A 23,242-nucleotide genomic window follows, 5' to 3' on the forward strand; every position below is an offset into this window, starting at 1 on the left:
AGCTTTTGTAAATATATCTGCAATATTATTTTCTGACTCTATTTTTATAACTTCAATACTTCCTAGCTTAACATTTTCATGTACAAAATGATAGTGAACTTCGATGTGCTTAGAATTCTTTGTAAAGTTTCCATATTTGGAAATAGCTACAGCTCCTAAATTATCTTCATAAATTTTAACTGGTTTACAAACTTTAGTAAAGACATCATTTATTAGACAAATAAGAAAATTTAATTCTGTTACTGCTTCTGATAAAGCTACATATTCAGCAAATGTTGAGGACTTTGTTACACTACTTTGTTTCTTTGATTTCCAGTAAATAATATTTCCAAACAATCTAATGACAAATCCTGTAGTAGATTTCCTATCTAAAATATCTCCTGCCCAATCAGCATCCACAAAACAATCTAGAATATCAGCATTATTATTATTACAATATGTTAATTTAAGATCTTTTGTCAAATACAAATACTTTAAAACTCTCAAAGCATACTTAAAATGAGTCTCATTATAACAGTTTTGAAATCTGCTTAAGTAATTTACACTATAAGATATATCAGGTCTAGTACCTGAACTAATATACAAAAGAGCACCAATCAAGTTTCTATATTTCACATTCTCATTAATATCTGATTGTTCCAATTTTAAATTTATTTCCATAGGAGTTTTAAACAATTTAGCATTCTCAATATTATAACGTTTAGCTAAAGACTCAATATAAGATTTCTGACTCAAAGTTAAGATATTATTTTGATTATACATATATTCAATCTCAATACCAATATAGTTTTTTACCTTACCAATATCCTTCATTTTAAATCTTTTAGACAATTTAGTTTTTATATCAACAATAACTTCTACATTTTCACAACATATTAATAAATCATCAACAAATAAAAGAATATAAACAGTTAAGTTATTTTCCCTTCTAACATACAAACAATAGTCATATTTACTTCTGCGAAAACCAAAATTAGTCAAGAAATCATTAAAACATTCATACCATGCACGGGGGCTTTCTTTTAAACCATACAATGATTTATTTAATTTATAAACTTTATCAGTTCCATTTTCATAACCGATTGGTTGCTTTACATAAACTTCAGATAATACTCTACCATTTAGAAATGCTGTTTCAACATCCATTTGATGTATAGCTAAAGAATTTTGACAACAATAAGATAACAATAGTTTAAGTGTAGGCATTTTAGCAACAGGAGAATAAGTATCATCAATACAATTTGTTTGCTGAAAACCTCTTACTACTAATCTTGCTTTATATTCATTTTCGCTCTTCCTTTTATATACCCACTTCACGTCAATTACCCTTTTATCCTTGGGAGGTTTGTTAACTAAAATCCATGTGTTATTTTTCATTAAGCTGTCCATCTCACTATTCATTGCTTCTTTCCATCTCGCTGCCTCATTACATGTAGTCGCCTCCTGATAATCAGTTGGAGCCAAAGCGTCGCAGTAGTTACAGTATATGCAATAATAACCGAATTCTTCATCAAAACGAAGTGGACGTTTAACTTGTCTTTTTGTTCTTCTATCTTGCTCTTCATCTTCACTTTCTGCTACACTTGTTTCATCATTTTCTGAGTCTTTTATTGTATCTCTTTCCACTTGTGTATTTTTATCTTCCTTTTTCCCTTTTTTTATTTTATATTCAGTATTCTTTTCTTCCTCACTTTCAAAACCACATAATTTAACATCTTCCTCGATTATATCACAATTTCTAGCAATAATAACTCTGTTGTTTATTAACACTCTGTATCCAGTATCAGTATAACCAAGTAAAATTCCAACTTCTGCTTTCTTATCCCATTTAGACCTTCTCCGTTCTTCAGGAATTCTTACAAAAACCCTACTCCCATACATTTTTAAATTTTGGATGGATGGCTTCCTTTTGAAAAATATTTCATACGGCGTTTTCCTTTCAATAGTATTAGTTAAAGTTCTGTTTTTAAGATAAGCAGCTGTTTTAATTATTTCTGGCCAAAATCTCCTTTCTACCTTTGCTTCTGATAAAAGACATCTACCCATATTCATTAATGTACGATTGTATCTCTCTGCTGTTCCATTTAATTGATGAACATATGCTGGACAGGGTTTTATTATTATTCCTTTCTCTTTTGCGAACTGAAAAACTCTTGCATTCATATATTCCTTTCCATTGTCACATCGCAGTTCCTTTATCATCTTCCCTGTCAAGTTTTGTACTTCATTTACATATTGTACCAAGTAGTCATATACCTCATCCTTTGATCTGATACAATAAACTTTGACTAATTTGCTGTAATCATCGATAAAACTCAAAAAATATTTTTCTCCATTATATCCTGTAGTCTGATGTGGCCCATTTATATCCGTATGAACAATCTCTAATATCCCCTCTGCGTTTCGTCGATTATTATTAAATGGTAAGTTATGCATTTTATTTTCAATACATATTGCACACTTTAAATATTCATATTCAATCTCTTTAGGTAATCCTTCTAATGACTCATTTTTACACATTAATTCCAAATTATTAAAATTTATATGGCCCAGAGTACGGTGTAGTTTTTCCTTTACCGTCATATCCTTTTTACTCATATTTGCTTCCAATCTTTCTTCATACATGTAACTTTTCATCTTATACAGTCTTTCATCCTTAATTGCAATTGCTATAACCTTTCCATAATTATTATAAATTTTTGACAATTTCCTGCTTGAAGTGATTGAATATTTGTCAGTAATTTTAGAAAAACTCAATAAATTTGCCTTCATTTCTTTTACAAAGAAAACATTTGTCAAAGTCACTTCAGATTTTTGCCCATAGACTAAGAAGTAAGTTTTAATATTCCCAATTTTTGTAGCTTCTAATATTGTTCCATCACCAATTTTAACTTTAACAGGTTTATTTAATATCTCACAGGAATTGAAGTACTCATCAGTATTAATAATATGGTCTGTGCAGCCACTATCTAGTAACCAATTTATTTGACCTTTCATAGGCTTATCAGTCTCCCTCATTGTGTAAGTGTTATTTGAGATAATCGTATGAAAACTGTTACCTTGATTCTCTTGATTATTATGGTGATAATTTCCTGAGCCTCGTCCTCCGTTGTTATATGAACCACGTCCTCGATAATTTGGCAGACCACGTCCTCGGTAATTTGAAAAACCACGTCCTCTATTATAGGAAAAACTGTGACCTCGACCAGGGTTTACATTTCCAGATTTACAGTTTCTTCTCAGGTGGCCAGGTTTTCCACAACTAAAACAATTATATGATGGCTTGGCGACTGCTTTAAAAGCGTTTGATGTATCATTTGACATTTCACTCACATTTTCTATACTTTTCAATTTTATTTTACTCTTCAAATAATCAACAGTTCTATCCTTCTCAGGTAGTATATCCAATAAATCTCCCAAATGGCTGAAGCTTGATGGTAATGCCCTCAACATGTAATTTAATTTTTCCTGTTCATTTAAAGTGGCACCTGCCTGTTTCAATTCATTGATAGATTTTTCAAAATCGAGAAAAAATTCATCGACATCTGTATAATTTTTTAATTTTATGGCTTCAATTTTGTTTCTGTATACTATTTGTAATGCAGTTGATTGTTTTAAATACATTTCATCAAATTTCTTCATTATTTTGTATGACGTATCCTCTTCACAAATGTACTCTAGTTGTTTATTAGATATTGCGCTGTATATATAATTAGTTGCCTGGACATCTTTCTCATCCCAGGAACTATCATCCGATTTACCCTTTTCCCTTTTCACGACTTCTAAACATCCTCGATATTGTAGAAATTTTAGGATACGTATTTTCCAATTAGAATAATCCGCCCCGTCAAACACAGGAATACTTATCTCATTTTTCACCGCCATTTTGTCTTTCTTTATAATTTAAATTTCCGTTTCTCTTTATAATTTAAACTTTCGTAAACTGCATTCAACTTTGATAACCACGCTCTGCTACCATGTTAAAATAATTAAGACTATCATTTATATACTTTATAATCGTTTTATTATAATATAAAGAAAGAACATTTTACTACAAGTTACATGGTGACAAGAAGAAAAGAACTACGGATCTGCCATAGATAACAAAAACATAGATTTTAACATAGATTAATTAAGTACATAGACTACAATATAAATGTACACATATACCAACAGTTTAGAGCTTTGATTGCGTTGAAATATTTAATTGACTTCAAGCTTCTATAGCTTCATTTAAAAATCTATATAAATAATAATGAATGCCTGAAATATAGGTACGCGTATAACTTCCGAACGAATCAAATAAATTACATAGTTATTTCTTTGTGTTCGTTACGGTTTGGACAAGGTTTGTTTAAAAGGAATTTAAAAATATGTTAAAAAGTATGTTTCAGCTTCGATACGTGACTGGGAGTTTACTTGTTAAGATCGATCACCGCGATATTTAAAAATATATTTGTTTTTGTAAAACCACGGTCTTCCTTTCTCCCTTTGTCACTTAAGTTTCAGCGTCACTTCTCATCACTGTTTCACAGGCTCTATTTTTTTAATACCATGGGACTTGTATCGATACTAAAGTTCAAAAATCGACGTGTTCACGAAAATATATAATAAACATGATAGAGAAAATTCTATGTATGGTTTACATGGTTTTAAACAGTGTCTGTAAACTGACTTTGCAAAAACATTCTTTGTTGCCAACACCGTATATAACTAACCGTACACTGTGATTGTTCCATATGCACTAGTGTGTATTAGGGGAATTGAAGAAATGAAAAAAAAAATTTACACCAGTTCTAAGTTTTTGTATATACTGTACATAATATGATAAAAAAGAAAAAAGAAAACTAGAGGTGTTAAAATGTTTGAGATAATTTAGAAAAGTAGAGATAGACGTTGACGTTGTGATTAGCTCCGAAAATATATTATTGAACTCAGGAATACCTGTTAGTAAATGAAAATTGATACAAACTGTTGTTGCCGATATTTATTTACTCAATATTAATTTAATTTCTCTTAGTACATAATTATTTAGAAAATATCATCATCATGATTACAGCCTATACAGTCCACTGCTGGACATACGCCTCCACAAGTTTACGCCAAAAATAACGTGAACTCATGTGTTTTGCCCATAGTCACCACACTGGGCAGGCGGGTTGGTGACCACAGGGCTAGCTTAGTCGCACCGAAGACGCTGCTGCCCGTCTTCGGCCTGTGTATTTCAAAGCCAGTAGCTTAGAAAATATGAAAGTAAGTATTACCGTTGTTGTTGTATGAACTGGACTGATTTCAAAATCGTACATGTATCAAACTAATCAAAAATATTATTTATGAAAGGGCACTATTTTCTTATGTATGAAATATATTGTGTTGTCAATGTCGGTTGTAAAATCACAGCTTTGTGGTGTCGAACTCAATGACAGTAAAATATTTTTAAGATGTCCAAACTCCAAACATTCACAACAATTGCAATAAGAGACACTTAAGCTGAAACTACCAAACTTTCAAATCTCAAATGTGTTTAACTACCCTTAAATGAATCCACAGAATTATATCCCCTAATACACTCAAAATAAAATCGCTTTTACCATAAACCATTTACAATATCTCTGTTTATACCAAAATGCACTTTAATCCATTGTAATATAAAATAAAAATTTGTTCATTATGAGTGGCAGTTTTTATACATTTATACATACTAATATGTGCTTTATATTCTTAAATTTAAAGCCTATTTTGGTTGGTTTTAAGTAGGTAATATTTAACTATTAGATTCTTATAAACAGCGTAGCCATAATACTTAAGTTAGAAATTCCTAATGACTGTGAGTCATCGCCGATCGTACCACCGACGATTATGCATCGTTTCCATTTAATAGAACGTTAAGTTAGCTATTTTTATTTATTAATAGATGACTGTTGTGCATATAAATGTATTTTCACTATTTAAGAGAAATGTTAAAACAATCAAGTAAGTTTTTGATAACTTTAATTTCTAATTTCTTTTACGCTAAGTCGTCCTCCAGTTGACCTCTAGAGGGACATGTAGTTGTAATGCCTATTAGGTACTTATAATAAACTACTATTTGTGCGGTTGACAGTACACACGGTTTCTAAGTGGCAACTTGGGTAAGAATGCTTTATACGAGTGAATTGAATGCTCACACAAGGAAACTAGGTGACGAAAAAACAAGGAAAAGAAATTCTTGAGAAAATTTTAGGGTGGGTATCCTTAACAAAGTGAGTGATAAAGTGTTATCTAAATAGCGCTACTATAAACAAGGAAACCTACATGAAAACTTCAACATATAAATTAATGAAAAAATTAAGTAAATAGCAATTCAGTATTTTAAACAAGAATTAAGAACGGGAAAAGTAAACAGTTATTAAAAATCGAAAAAAAAAAAAATAGTGCAGTAGATAATAAAATATTCGAGAATGTTCGAACTACAATTCTTGGTGACTCTAAAAATATTCTAATTATAGACTATAGTGCTGTAGTGGAAACAGTTATTTAGTTATAATTTCGTAAGTTTGCGTGTCTCGAAGTACGCCACAGCCACAAGTTGCACAGAAACACGCGCGAAAAGACAAAAAAAAAAAACAAACGCGAGTAATGCCGAAATAATAATGCAACGTGCTTCATGAATTATTCTTAAACACTAATTATTTTGGGTTTGGCCAAATTAATTTCCGCTATTAAAAACTCAGAAAGCGGTAAGGAAAGTGAATGCTCACAAGAATTTTAATATTAATTTGAGCATTTCTTTATCCCGAAATAAATAATTAATTTTTATATCGGAATATAACGATAACTGTAATTTATTATTAAATTTTGAATTTGATTGATATTATTAAAATGTTTTCTTTCTTCTAAGTGAAAACGTATATAAATTAAAAATACTGAAATGTTTCATAAATCGTTAAAATATCTTTACTGCAAGATAATAATAATTTGTATTGATACTGTAGTCAAAGTTTCTACAGAAAAAAAATTGAGATACAGTGGAAATTTCATCTTTCTCTCGACATAATGACACCATAATAACAACATTGTGTCATCTCCGAATTAACAGATCATATAAACTTACGATACAGATTTGATATCATAAAACGCATCGGCAAAGTTAGTAAGCAAAGTAGCATCTACAAAGTCCCATACTATTATACTTCTTTATAAATTAAAAAAAAAGAACTTAAACCTCTTTTTAAATACAAGTAGAAAACACGATCATTGAAAAAAAATTGACTATCGTCATTAAAAGCAACATATGATTTTTAGTTGTTTTAAGGCAAGAAACATGTTTCTAGTCGTCTATGCAGCTCGTAGTTACTTCCATTAATTTTTTACCAACTTCAAAAAAGGAAGAGGTTTCTTAATTCGACCATTATGTATTTATGTGTTTGCGGATAATTTCGTCGTGTATGAACCGATTTTGCTGATTATTTTTTAGTTAGAAATGAGATATCCCAAGAGTGGTACGATGATAAGGAAACCTGAATCTGATGATGGCATCCCAGAGAAATGCAGGGGAATCTTTGAAAATCGTAGTATCAACTAGTGCGTTTGTTCATTTTTTCCGTCTACTTACGTTGTATTATTTGTCGATGTAATTGAAGTCGGTTTTTTTCGTTTGCAAGCAAACACAATTATCATACATATACGACGAGTACAGCAGTCAATAGAGCGAAAAATTATGGGTCAAATGAAGTATGTAATTCATTTTGAGCAACATGTCATTTACTAGGCGTTATTGCAATAATATTTCAACAAAAGCGTAAGTATAGCGTCAAATAAATTACAGTGACCTCTCATTTTCACTTATCTCAAAATATTCAGATTTTGTAAAGTTTTATGTGACTTAAACGACTCTTTTTTACATTACTAACATTGTACTCTTTTTCTCTTTGTATCAAAGTCTATGATATTGCTTTGAAACAATACAGACATGTTAATTAATTTAATTATACAAGTCGGCTAGTTAATTTAAATCGCATAAGCACCGAAATTCAGACTACCGAAACTAATGATAAATGAGGACTGGCCTGAATATTTCGTACCTAGAATTACCAACAAAAAAAGACGTACCAAAAAAAGAGTACAATCAATATAACATTTTATTAGACAGAATTCTAAGCTTTTAGTATATAGATATCTAAGGTATACGCTTCAGCCTGTAATATCCCACTCCTGGGCATAGGCCTCTTTCCCCATGTAGGAGAAGGATCAGAGCTTTATCCACCACGCTGCTCCAATACGTTCTAATAAATCTAATAAATCTAAGGTATAATAAATGTAAGGTTTGTTTTCCCTTTTCATACGAGCATTCGGTGTTGAGAATTCCATACATTTATTTTTCCTATTAAGTGCTAAATTATTTGTAATATCAGCTAAATTATTTCTAACTAGCTGGTACCCGCGACTTCGTCTTTGCGGGATTAGTAAGTACTTCAAGTCGCTTATTATCTTTTCAATATCTATCTTTATACCAAAATTAATTAAAATTGGTTCTGGGACATAAAAATCAATTTTTTATAAATTATTAATATTTAATATTATAAATTTTCATTATATTTATGGTTCACTGTTTGCGATAATGGCTTATTCATAAAATAATAGATATATTTACTGTCGCGGACTTTTTTGTAGGACTAATTAAGATAAGCATTTCTCTTATACATTATATACCTTTAAACTCTACCGTTTTTGCAGCGCACGCCAGAATAGCTCGCAGATGGCAGATTTTTTTCGACTTACTTGACAATTATCGTTATATATTTATAATAAAATTTTAACACAACACCACATTATATATTTTGGACAAATCACACATTATCATTAAAAATTATAGCCTATGTGTTATTCTAATGTATAAGCTATATTATTGTAAACTTTCATCAAAACCATTCGGTAGTTTTTGCGTGAAAGAGGAATAAACATCCATACATCCATACATACAAACTTTCGCGTTTATAATATTACTAGCTTATACCCACGGTTTAGCTCGAAATTAATTTTTTTAAATAAAAAGTATCCTATGCTATTTCTAATACCTCCAAAAATATGTATACAAAGTTTAATAATGATCGGTTAAGTAGTTTTCGCGTGAAAGCGTAATAAACAAATTTACATTTACATTTATAATATTAGTAGGGATTAGGATATCAGTTCAGTATCAATTTCCAAATCAGTTAAATTTTTATATAAATTGTTCGACTCCTAATTGCGTTTCTTCAAATGCGGTTTTCTGTAGGTGTAAAAGATCACGTTCTGTGTAAAAAAATCTTAGCTTATTTTAAATTTTTTTAAATACATGAGCTACTTTGATTGACTCGTTCCGCATGATAACTTTTGTGAGTGCATTAGCACGGCTATAATATACAATAAAATCATTCTACGAATAATTCTACGAAAAAAGAATTCGTTTCCATATGCGGCCTTTAGTTGTATGCGGCAGTTAGTAATAATTGGACACTATCTAAGGTTTTTTAGGGGTAACAAAAATAGTATAGGATGGTTATGCAGAAGTAAGTTGCCAGAGAAGTTCACTCACCAGAGAAGTTCACCAGTTTTTTACACTCGAAACGTAATCTATAACACCTATGGAATCCCCTATTTGAAGAAACGCAGTTAGGAGTCGAACATCCTATATACGTTTAATTATTTTTACTTTGATCGTTTGAATAGCTAAAAGCCAACATTGTCTAACAAAAACCTGACTGGAAATAGTAGCCTACACTTAACAGTGGTTCTTATTTCTTGACAAAACCTGAAGGTCAAAAAAGATATAATAAGTGAGTATTTTTTGTGTCAAAAAAAATCTGTTTTTTTGTTGTTTTTTTAGATGTAGATTTGGTTTACGAATTAGAAAATTAAAATCTAACACCTAAGAAAGAATTACGAATTAAAAATATTGAAATGAAGGTGACTTTCGAAATTGATTGATTGTAATGCAGATATATATTCAAAGATCACGCGAGGATTTTGAATTAAACCAAATTCGTTACGTATGGAAAACGTATATCTACCCACTACTATTTAATAGGAGTTAACAGATTTAATTAATCCAGCAAAAGATAATAATAACAAATTACTTTTTTCAACCCTCGAAAAAAGTAATTTATTATTAATTAGATATGGTAAAGTATCATTGTAAATTGTTACGTAATTACGCATATACTATTTGCGTTTGGGTTACTATCTATTTAAAAGTCCAATACGCAAAATTCGCATGAGTATGGCTTTTGATATCAACGTTCAGTCTACGCTTAGTATTGAATCTGTTGATCAACTGCTGATTTATCATTATGAGGTAATTGTAAAAGAAAATTACAATTTAATTATTTGATTCAAATTGTACTCCAAAAGTCCACGAAGGTAAGTTAAGAGTTTAAATGTGACTTGGTTCCCATTAGCACAACAAAACGTTATGTCATTTTTTTTTATATAATTATATAAAAAATTAACTGAGGTAGGTAACAGCAGGAAATTTTTTGCTTAAAATATGGAGCACTGGGGTAGTACCTCGAACATATAGAAGATCACAGCTAAATAATATTGTTTTCAAGCAGTATTGTGTTCCTGTTGGTGAGTAAGGTGACCAGAGCTCCTGGGAGGATTTGGGGATAGGGTCGGCAATACGCTTGTTATGCTTTTGGTGTTGCAGACGTTAACAAGCTACGGTAATCGCTTACCATCAGGTGAACCGTACGCTTGTTTGCCAACCTAGTTTTATATACATAAAAAAAAAAGAATTTAATTAGGATGCTTCCTTCTAAAATATATAACAGAAAGTCGGTAGAAGCTAGTTATTAAGTAATTTTTATGCATTGACTTTGAACAGTGTCATAGTCTAATACACGTATGTACATATAGTTATTTCATAATTACATAATATGAAATACATTAATCATAACATAAAATTAAATTACAAACAAGCTATTTCTATTTTTGGATTATTTCAGCGAACAACGATTTCTACAATAGAAGAAATAAATCATTCCAAACATTGTAGGTTAGCCATACCTTACTAGAAAAATGAATCTACGAGTATACTCGCACAACATACAACAAATAAATAAAATCGGAGTGTCTGTTTGTAATATTAAAATTACCCTTTTTTTACTAAACACACATACTACACATGGGTTTACAATTTTCGTCTGTCTATTCTGTCTGTGTCTGTTGTTTGTCTGTTTGTTCCGGCTAATTTCTGAAACAGCTGGACCGATTTTGACGGGACTTTCACTGGCAGATAGCTGATGTAGTAAGCATTACTCTTTACTACATTAGGATAGTTTTTAGACATTTATTTATTTTATAATTCTGCAAATTAAACAATAACTTTTTTGTCAAATTCCACGCGAACGAAGTCGCGAGCACGGCTAGTCTATCTAAATAAACAAAAATGAATTTCTAAGTGTGTTGCTAAATCCAAAATTCAATAAAAAAATATTCCAATTCTAGTCGATTTATTTTTAAACTTTTCTAAAACCTCGCAGGTTTTTATAAAAATGTATATTTAATTCAAATATTTTCATCGATGTCATGTCAGCTAGTAGGTATATAGGTATATAGTGGAAGAAATTCTTGATTTATTATTATAATTATTTACTAGCGACCCGTATCGGCTTCGTACGGGTGCAATGCTGATACTAAATATAAAATAAAATAATTATAATACATGATATATGCGCTAAAAATGTTTTTATTTAAGACATCACATTAGAAACCTCTAAAACTATCAGTGTTCCCCCACTCATATAAACCTCCCCCTGGAATCACTCTATTTACTAAAAAAAAACCGCATCAAAATCCATTGCGTAGTTTGAAAGATCTAAGCATAGAGACAGCGGTAAGTGACTTTGTTACTATGTAGTGATATTCATAAAACTATTACAATTTTAGTTTTTCTAACACTATTTTGACATGTAATATTATTACATTTTTAGTGCTTATAGTGCATTTAGATTAGAAGATTGTTAAGATTTATTTAGTTAAGTACAAGGAAATGTATGTTGTATGCATTAGGTAAGATATTCATAGTTAAGAAATGAAAAGGTAGTAAATAAAAAGATAGGAATTGTATAGTTAATTTATAATATATGGCCAGCAGTGGACTGCCATAGGCCTGACGTGACTGACCCAAAAGCTTGACAATTCTTCATTATGTTTTATATTATAAGATTTAAAGTCACACTACATCATGTGTTAGCAGGAATTAATAAAAAAAGTCCACATTTGTAAGAAATCTTGGTCATTCTAAATTTATTAGTGCGAATCGGATTGCGTGCTCATATAGACTGTTACCATTTGATGTTCCCATTGTTTATTTAAAACATAGTTAATTTGTAAGGAAAAACGGATCTTAGCTCATGGAAATAAAGTAGTTTTTAGTTTTTTGTTGTTGTATGTAGCAAGCATTGCATTAGTCGTAAGGATGGGTGCTTCGGGGACGAGCCCTTGCAAGTAAAATGTAATGGCAGTTATGAAATGTTTGTTTTGCTGTACTGATTGTATGATAAGACGTAATAAATCATAATTTGGTACATATGTTATTTATGCCAAAGTAAATCTGTTTATTTTATAGATTTTTATGTTACTGTTAAGTATGAAAAAAAAAAAACTAAAACTCAGAACTGTTTGAAAATTCCACACCCCACAGTATCTTTGAATATACAAATTATACAGATAATTGCGCTGCTACCTTTTCAATGCATATTATCCTATATCTAAAGGTTGTCTGGAAGAAATCGCTACTAAGCGATAAGACCGCCTTTGTAGATTACTATTTCTATGTGTAAATAACTGTTTTGTGTAAATTTTTTTCCGAGTGTTGTGCAATAAAGTATATTCTATTCTATTTTATTCTATTCTATTCTATTCTATTTTAACTCTCTTACTCTTACCTAACTTTTTAACTACTACTGACATAAAAGCGGAAAAAAGTTTAGTTAGTTAGTTAGTTAGTTATTAAACGGTTATATTATAATAATATAACTTCAAAAATTTTCATCCTGTAAGTGTTCTTTTTAATTGACTTCTAAAAAGGAGGAGGTACTCAATTCGATTTTTTTTAATGTATGTTACCTCAGAACTGTTGACTGGGTAGACCGATTTCGATGATTCTTTTTTAAACGAAAGGTGGTGCTTGTCATGTGGTCCCATTTAAATTTAATTGAAATCTGATAAGTACTTTTCGAGTCTTAGTACTTTAGTCCTGCATTAGTTTTTCATAATGCAGAAATTTACTTGACTATTTTTTCGTCAACCTACGTGATATTATACCACATAACTTTTTAAGGATTAGAACTTAATTCACCACACTGCTTCACTGCGGGTTGGCGAATATGTTTCCTACTATGAGTAACGATTGCTATGAGGTTTTTACGATAGCAACAGGGACACGGTAGAGAGATCCACAAGGACAGATATAAAAAACGGAAAGAAATATTTATACAAATACAAATACCCAATCCGAGCGAGAATCGAATCACAAACTGTCGGTGTTTTAGGCGATTATACGCACCATTACCGCACGTGGTTAATTCGCGTAACGCTACATATCCATCTCAGCATCTTCTTTTCCGTGACGTATTTCACGTCCGCTTATGTAATTGGAAATCTCTTGCGATATACATATATATAATATTGTTTTGGTGTAATAAGCACGTTTTTTAATATGGCCAGCAATCAAAATTTTTATTATTTAGTGTGTGTGTGTGTAATTTATTTATCAAATTATGCAAATTATATATGCGTACTGGAGTACTTATGGTTAAATTTCATTTCATATAACTTTTCAGATGTTTTTAATTTACTTTACCATATCTGTATAAAATATCTAAAAGTTTTTGAGTAAATTAATAACTAATATATGAATCATCGCACGGTGACTCTTGGGAGCAGAACATTGGTAAAAGTGGGTAAAACCACGGAGTTAGACTTGCCTAACAGCATACAGAGTGTAACTTCTAGTTTTGTAGCGGTATATATATATGATATATATAGATGCGGTATATATAGATGAATATTGTATAATTGTTAAAGTAATTTATTATTGCCGTCGTTATCTTATATAATTGTGTTTGCTCGCAAACGAAAAAAAAACCGACTTCAATTACATCGACAAGTAATACATAATATAATACGTAGATCGACGAAAAAATAGTCAAGCAACTACGCGTTATCAAAGATTACTCAAAAAGTAGTTATCAGATCTCAATAAAATTTATATGTGACCACATGATAAACATCAGCTTTCGATTAAATTAAAAATTATTAAAGTCGGTACACCCAGTAAAAAGTTATTACGGATTTTCGAGAGTTTCCCTCGATTTCTCTGAGATCCCATCATCAGATCCTGGTTTTCTTATCACGGTACCAAACTAGGGATATCTCCTTTCCAAAAAAAAAAAGAATTATCAAAATCGGTACATCCAGTAGCAAGTTAGGCGGTATAATACAACGTAGGTCGACGAAAAAAGCGTCAAGTAAAAACGCATTATTAGATATAACTCGAAAAGTAGTTGTTAGATCTTAAATAAATTTAAATGGGACCAATTGGCACACACCACCTTTCGATTAAAACAAAATTTGTCGAAATCGGTCTACCCGGTCAAAAGTTCTGATGTAACATACATAAAAAAAAAAAAAAAATACAGTCGAATTGAGAACCTCCTCCTTTTTTGGAAGTCGGTTAAAAAAAAGAAATTCTTAGTTATAAATTCAATTATAAGAAAGGAAAAGTTGGTATAGTCCATAAAATTAGAAGCGCGATCTTACGTCTGAAATAGTAATTAGAAAGTACAAACATAAAATGTAAAGATATTCATTTATTGTTTTATATAATGAGTGCGATGAGTTATGTATTATAATTATATTCTTTATACAAACGAAATAATATTTATTTACTGTTTATTTTTTTCGCAACTCTGTCTCTATAAATAAATATAAATCACTGAACTGTATGTTCGCACATTTTTTTTAAACGACTGCACTTAATTTGACAATTGGTTTTTATTCCTCAGGTCAAGGTTAGTATAAAAGAAAGAAAAACGACGTACATAACAATATATCAAAAAGGACGTAAAAGAGAATGTTGGTATGATGGTCACAGGTTGTGTATGATGAAATGTTCAACTTTTCCTGTATTGTTTTTATATAAATGTGTAATTGGATCAGTTCGTATAAAATTTATGAGAAATACGTTTTTTAAGTTATTGTTTGGCGTGCATATCACGTTTCATACGAATACTTGACAGGTGAGCGTCATTTTGACAGATACAGTGGAACAAATAATTATAATATTGTAGATCTCCTACTTCTTTTCGTTCTACGTGACATTAGCGAAACCATACCTATTAGAAGTAGGTTGCAAACTTTTTAATAATAAATTATAATGAACTAGCGACCTGCTCTGACTTCGCACGGTTGCAAAAACGATCAGTATTTCTCTACTATATTATGAATGTATTATAACCTTCCCCTGGAATTACCCTATTTACTAAAGAACACCGCATCAAAATCCGTTGCGTAATTTTAAAGATCTAAGCATACAAACAGCGGGAAGCGACTTTGTTTTATACTATGTAATGATTAAGAATTAAGTCTCATTAGCAGCTGATTAAGGTCCCAATGATAAGCAAAAGCCTTCTCACGGTGTAGCAGAAGGGTCAAAGGTTTATCTGCCAAACTGTACTGCTGTGGATTGTGTTGATAAGACGCTTGTATTGAAAACCTAAATTGAACGTATTATGTACTTCCCAATGGCAATTGGAAGGCATAACGTGTCGAAGAGATCCATAAGGACATAAACACCAAACAGAAGATGGTATTTGTAAACAAATGTCATTATAATAAGCTTCTTAGGTTTGAATTACATTGACTATTGATATGAAAGGAGATAAAAAATTAATCTACTTCCATGTCTTATTTTCTTCATTGACGATAGGATGTTTGGTTTATTATTTCTTAGAGGAAATGCTTAAGATGCTAGCTTTTTTGCACCAGTTCTGCTATAACGGGATTTGTCTATGTTTCGGTATCTGTCTGTAAATAATAATTACTAAATTTAATTTTATATTGAATAGGTATAAATATTGTTGTTTTTATTTAATGCACACGTAAGTAATTCTAATTAATACTAATATTATTAAATATTTTAAACCTAAAAATTAACGATAATTTCTAAGGATATTCTTTTTACCAAAAATATTTGTACATAACACATATCAATAATCCGTGATTGATTAAGCTCCGGTCCCTTATAGGCTGATTCAATCCATCAAAATATATCAATAAGTTTAAGGGGCTAGTTGTATGAATGTTATAAGAATAACTAAGTGTATTGTTTTAGCTTGGTATTCGTAAATATTAATTTATTATGATTACTTACGTAAACCGAATACGATTCAGATACATAAGATTTTAATGACTCTCGAGTTGTGTAATTCTTCTGTAAAATCGGTGTAGCAAGAATTGCTATAGTTTAGTAATAGTAAAGAAATTCCACTTCAAAAAAGAAGAAATAAAACAATCTCACTTTGTCTTTAGTATAAATCACAGTCTCTTCAATTTTTTTTTTAATTTCAATGTGCGTAATTTAAAATTAGTATTTCATTATAAGTTATGTAGAAAAAAAAAAGAATTAAAATAAAAAAAGTACATCCATAGATACAATTATAACAACAGAAATGTAGTCTCCATCCTCATAAAACCTTACATTTATCCTCAAAGGGTTCATAAAAAGATCATAAATACTCCTGTAAAGAGTTAAAAGCGGTATTGTAGTCTGCCTTTATATTATTCATTATGAAAATTTATATACATTTGCGGTGTTGTTACCTTTGCCTAGATATAACAATGTATTTAAGGTCATTTCAAAACAAAAAAGGGACATCAGGGGTGTCATCAGAGGCGTGTTATACAAGTACATAAGTCTAAACCACTTCATAAGTCTATTAGTCTGTATAACATGGATTTTTTATATTACTAATTTGGTAAACAAGCGTTCAGCGCACCTGATGGTAAGCGATTACCGTAGCCTTTAATTGTCTGTAAGACCTGAAGCATCACAAGCGTATTGCCGACCTTACTCTCTCCAGGAGTCCTGGCCACTTTACTTACCATATAACACAATCAACACAACACTATTTCAGAGTAGTAGATTTAGGTGCGGTTTTCTGTAAAGTTGATCGTTTTAATGAGAATTCGTATTTTAGGTGAATACCTATATGTGTTAAAGTTAAATAATAATTTATATGTAACGTTAAGTGTGGAATAAAAAGTGGCTCCGAATATTTCATTTCTAACCCTAATTTGGTACAACGCTAGTTATCTCATCTGTCGTTGTTGTCGTGTGTTGACTTTGATACACTCTCTATGTTAAGATTCAAATAGTTTTTTTTAGCTGAATTTACATACATAAAAAGCTTAAATAAAAAATAATGTGTTATAAAATAAATTTTTAAATTTCATATCGAAGAGTTGTTTACAAATAAACCATAAAATATGTGGTAAAAGAAAGCCACGGGCAAAAACCAGTAAATTGTATTCATTGTAATAATAGTAGCGTTATTAAAACGGGATCGCGTTGCTAGCTTCGGTTGAATCAGATAGTGAGTAGAAAGTACGGCCGGCACTGTGGTTAGAACTGTTACTGGATTATTATTAATCTTTCGAGTTATGCTTACTTTTTGAACGTGGATTATTATTACTTTGCCATTAAAATCTTATGATCACTTTTTTATAACATCGTAACCTTCATTCATTTTATCTGTGTCATATCTACTGCTACTGTTTCACTACTGTTAGGTATAGCAAAATTTTTTATATTGTATTTTTTGGTGAAAGAATTATTAACATATTATCTATACAAATGAATAAAATTGGAGTGTCTGTTTGTAATATTAATATAACCGCTTTTTATAATATGTATATATATAACACGGTACATAGCATGGTTACATATATATATATATATATATATATATATATATATATATATGTTTAGTGTTTAGTGCGTAGAGTTTAGTGTGTAGTGTGTAGTGTTTGGTGTGTAGTGCTTGGTGTGTAGTAATCAGTGTGTAGTGTGTAGTATCTAGTGTCTCGTATCTAGTGTTTAATGTTTAGTGTTTCGTGTGTAATGTTTAGTGTGTAGTATTTAGTATTTAGTGTGTAGTCTCTAGTATTTAGTATGTAGAGTCTAGTGTTTAGTGTTTGGTTTTTAGTGTTTAGTCTCTAGTGTCTAGTGTCTAATGTCTAGTGTCTAGTGTTTAATGTTTAGTGTTTCGTGTGTAATGTTTAGTGTGTAGTATTTAGTGTTTTGTGTCTAGTATTTAGTATATAGTGTCTAGTGTTTCGTGTTTAGTGTTTGGTTTTTAGTGTTTAATGTCTAGTGTCTAGTGTTTACTGTTTAGTGTTTCTTGTTTCGTGTGTAATGTTTAGTGTGTAGTATTTAGTATTTAGTATGTAGTGTCTAGTGTTTAGTGTTTGGTTTTTAGTGTTTAGTGTCTAGTGTCTAGTGTCTAGTATTTAGTGTTTTGTGTTTTGTGTTTAGTGTTTAGTGTTTAGTGTTTAGGTTTAGTGTTTAATGTTTAGTGTTTATTATATAGTGTTAAGTGTTTGTTATATATAAATAAGTAAATATTTTAGTATATAATATATAAAACACATATACATACACACATATACAATATATACATATACTTATATAAATATATAAAGTAAACTACAAATCACGACAGTTATGACTTAATAAGCGACGTATAATGCTTTTTAAGGTGTTGCTAAAACAAGATTGCATTGGAGCTTGTCTTATTGAAAGGGGAAGAGAATTCCACAGACGGACAGCACTAAGAGTGAAGGGATTGGAGTAGAAGGAAGTAGAATGGGGAGGAATTTTCAGAAGCAAATTGGATCCAGATCTAAAGGAACGTTCATGGGAGTTGCAAAGAAATGTAAACCGTTCTTTAAGGTAATGAGGGCCATTAGGATTAAAAAGAACACAGTAGAGTAGTACATGGGTATTTCTGCGAAGGTGAATTGGGGGCCACTTGAAAACATCCATACCCCTAAGTTATATGGGATTGGGGGATTAAGGTGTTAATATCATATATAGCAAAACAACGTTTGCGGGGTCAGTTAGTTACCCTTATAAAAGTAAAAGCGAATCGCCAAAATGTATATACGAAAATAACTTCTGAACGACTGTTCTTAATTGGATTTTTCTTCTTTTTTTGTGTTCGTTATAGTATAGAGAAGGTTTTATTAAAGAAAAATAAAATAATAAACTCAATATCGTTACAAAAAACAAGTACATACAGGATAGCGTAATATAACCTGCATTTATTAAGTATAGGCTAAAAAAATAAATACAAAAGATACCTATAGTTGGAATAAAAGATAGCATGATTAGGTAATTAAATATAGTTTATTTTTTAATAATAACATCATGTAAATGACGCCCCCCTCGAAGACGGCTCTCCTGTAAACGCAAACGCTGATTTGTGAAAATTCTTGTCAATAAGCTAGTAGAATATGAAATAGTAGTTATAGTTTTTGATGCAAAGTTAAAATAAAGTGATAAATATATTTATATAGACTAATCAGCTATACCCGTACAAATAATTCGCACTAAATAAGTATAATAATTATCATTGTACAAAATTACAAAAAAGTATTTATACATGAGTTGATTTGAAATTGAACAAAAAATTTACCAACTGTCAATCATGTTGACGTTGTTTCAAAATTAAAGCCGTTATAACCTATATATCATTTTAATAATTATTATGTAATTTATAATAATAAAAGTAATAATAAATATTTTTATTGTTGATACCGATAGAGCTAGCAATTATATCTATAAAATGTTGTATAAATAATTTATGTGGAGTAATTGTGAGGTTTTTTTCTCAAAAGAAGAAGTCTAAGACCTTAGCGTATTAATATATATGCCCTTTTTATATTTCAATATAATTTATACGAGACTGTACGTAACCTGCACGTAGATATCGCTCTTACACCATATAGAGTTAGATACGTGATATCTTTTTTAATATCGTAATTAATACATAATGCAGTCTAATACAGAATATAACATAGTATAAAATATATTAATCTAATTTTAAAAATTTAATGTTAAGGCACAGTTAAACAAGGTTTTTGATATTAATTAATAACATTAATATTGCAAATTTGAAGTTTTATTTCTTAATAACTTTCTGACAACCACTAGCAGTGTACGTTCGTGGAGTTGCGACGACGCTGATAATTTTTTTTGTAGATGGAACTGTGGCGTATCCACATATATAGACTTTTTATATGGAAATAATAATGAAACCTCATTTCTTGTTTTTATTTTTTTTTATAAAAATATTTTTTGATAGATGTCAATAATTTGTATTTTGAATTCTTATTTATAATTTATGTTTTACAATTTATTAATTCTATTTAATATTTCACTACGTACATGTTTTTTTTGGAATTATATTGTATATTTTGCTATGTGAACATTGTTTTATATATTATTATTAATATTTTTTAATAAAGAGTCAGTGTAGATAGCGAGGATCTTATCTTTTTCAACCGTTAAATAATTCATTCGCTAAGGAACTAAACTGTTTGCTGTAGTCTGAACTTTTCTGTTTTAGAAATGACAGTTATCATCAAGTTCCTATAATCATAATCGAGTGTTAACACGTACTTTTAAAAACCAGAACAATGCGTTACTACAAATTCAAATATTCGCTGCGATCTCAACTCAAACGCGTGTTAATGTAACTTTTGCTACAAGTTCAGTCACTCACACACACTTCAGCCTATCACAGCCCACTGCTGGGCAACAGACTCCCCAAATTCGTGTCAAAAATGGCGTAAACTCGTGTGTTTTGCCCATAGTAATCACGTTGGGCAGGCTGGTTGGTGACCGCAGGGCTGGCTTTGTCGCACCGGAGACGCCGCTGCCCGTCTTCGGTCTGTGTATTTCAAAGCCAGCAGTTGGATGGCTATCCCGCCATCGGTCGGCTTTTTAAGTTCCAAGGTGGTAGTGGAACTGTATTATCCCTTAGTCGCCTGTTACGACAGGCACGGGAAGAGTAGGGGTGGCTATATTCTTTACTAATGTAATCACACAGCTTCCACAAGTTCAGTTTAGAGGAAATTATTAAATGTAAATATTAAAGCGCTCTTAATGAATTATATTTTGATATGAATATGTGCCACCTTTTTAATCGAAATTCCCTTATTTCGCCTGATAAAAATTATCGAGCAATTTTATAAGAACTCAATTTTTTCATACTAGGGTGGCAATGAAGCGTTCGCTAGTACGCCCCTGACAGTAATAGAATATCGTAGCCTACGGACGCCTGCAACGCCAGGAACATTGCAAGCGCCTTGTGGGAACTATCCCTTACCCTAACCCTGGAGTTTCGACAACCCTACTCACCACAGGAACACACCACTACTTGAGGGTCATATTATTTAGCTGTGTTCTTTTGGATGGATGTACTTCTGGTACTACAGCTGGACTAGATCTCTCATTTGCAGTGTTATTTATATGGTTACTGCTTGGTTACCAAAAGTTGTAACAAGATTGTGAGATACTTACTATTCAGTCGTCACTAGCTTCACACACTTCATAGTACTCGTCTGGGTACACTATCTCAAATATGAGTCAAAATAAATTTCGTGACTCCCAAAAGAGTTCGTTTTCATTCACACATAAAATAATAATGCTATTTGCTTTACCTAAAAAAAAATGATATAATTGATTGTGTCCTTGTTAATGCTCACCTCGAGTCCTTTTATGCTCGTAGGTTGGTGTCGAATTTCATTTTCTATGACATTAAAGTAATGTCCTAGTTCATATTATCAGTTAATTATATTGAATCTTGTACTTAACTGTTTATAGAAATAAAATTATTATCCGTAACTTAAAAATCTCTAAACGTGTGGACCGATTTAGACGGGACTTACAGTGTCAGATAGCTGATGTAATAAGGAGTAACTTAGTCTATTTTTATTTAAGAAATGTATTTATTTTGTAACTTTCGAACTGAACAATATTTTATTTGAATTCCACGCGGACGAAGTCGCAAGCACAGCTAGTATTTTAATAAAATAGCATTTACAGCCATGTATTAAAAGTATTTGAAATGCATATCTTTTATATTAATGTTTAAATTTTTAATGTGGATTTTATAATACGTTTTCTTCTAGAATTTATCTCGTGCAATAGATTCTATGACTTTAGATGGAAAGGTAGGTGTAGGCTATACGTAACTTGAAATGAGAATAAAGTGTTTTACTTAATTAAGAGAACTAAAAATAATCATTCTTCTAATACCCCTAATCTAAATTTCATCTAATACCCCTCATCTGAATTTCGTTGCCAACTCTGAATCTTAAGGCGCAAAGGCATATAAAAATAAAGATATACGAACGTGATCATATCGCTCAAGAGCGATTTCATCCAGTTAACATTTTGGCACAGGATACAAAATAGTAGTTACGGATAGAATGCTTACAATATTTCTAGTGACTTACAGCTTTTTTATTAGTTACTTGCTGATATGACAGACGTTGTCCTGTATTGCGAACTATTAAACGTATGAAATTTAAATCATCACTTCATCATCATCATCACTTCAGCCTATCGCAGTCCATATGTCCTGGACATAGGCCTCTACAAGTTCAGGCCAAAAATGGCGCGAAATCTTACCCATAGTCACCACGCTGACCAAAGACGCTGCTGCCAGTCTTCGGCCTCTGTATTTCAAAGCCAGCAGTTGGATGGTTATCCCGCCATCGGGCGGTTTTATAAGTTCCAAGGTGATTGCCTCTTATGACGTCCACGAGAAGAAAAGGGGTGGCTATATTCTTTACTGCCGTAGCCATACAGCAATTAAAACAAACTAAATTTAAATGATCGTTAAATTTTAATGGTTCATTTTTATATATTACATTGGATTATTATTTTGTAGATTATATATTATATCAAAATTATAGTCATTTAATAGTAATTTTATTTAGTTAATTAATAGAAATAGTTTATTTGATTATTGTTTAAACACAATAACGTAAATAGCATTTCTACGAGTTTGAAAATTATATTGAAGTTTGTAATGTCTTTATTTTATACGACTTTAGCACTCGAAAGTCATTCATCCAAGTAAATCGATGACTAGAATAAATAGGGATTTAATTGTTGAAAGTTTTATTATTTTATTCTATTACT

Source organism: Melitaea cinxia, chromosome 20 (assembly GCF_905220565.1).
Source record: "Melitaea cinxia chromosome 20, ilMelCinx1.1, whole genome shotgun sequence".
Lineage (NCBI taxonomy): Eukaryota > Metazoa > Arthropoda > Insecta > Lepidoptera > Nymphalidae > Melitaea > Melitaea cinxia.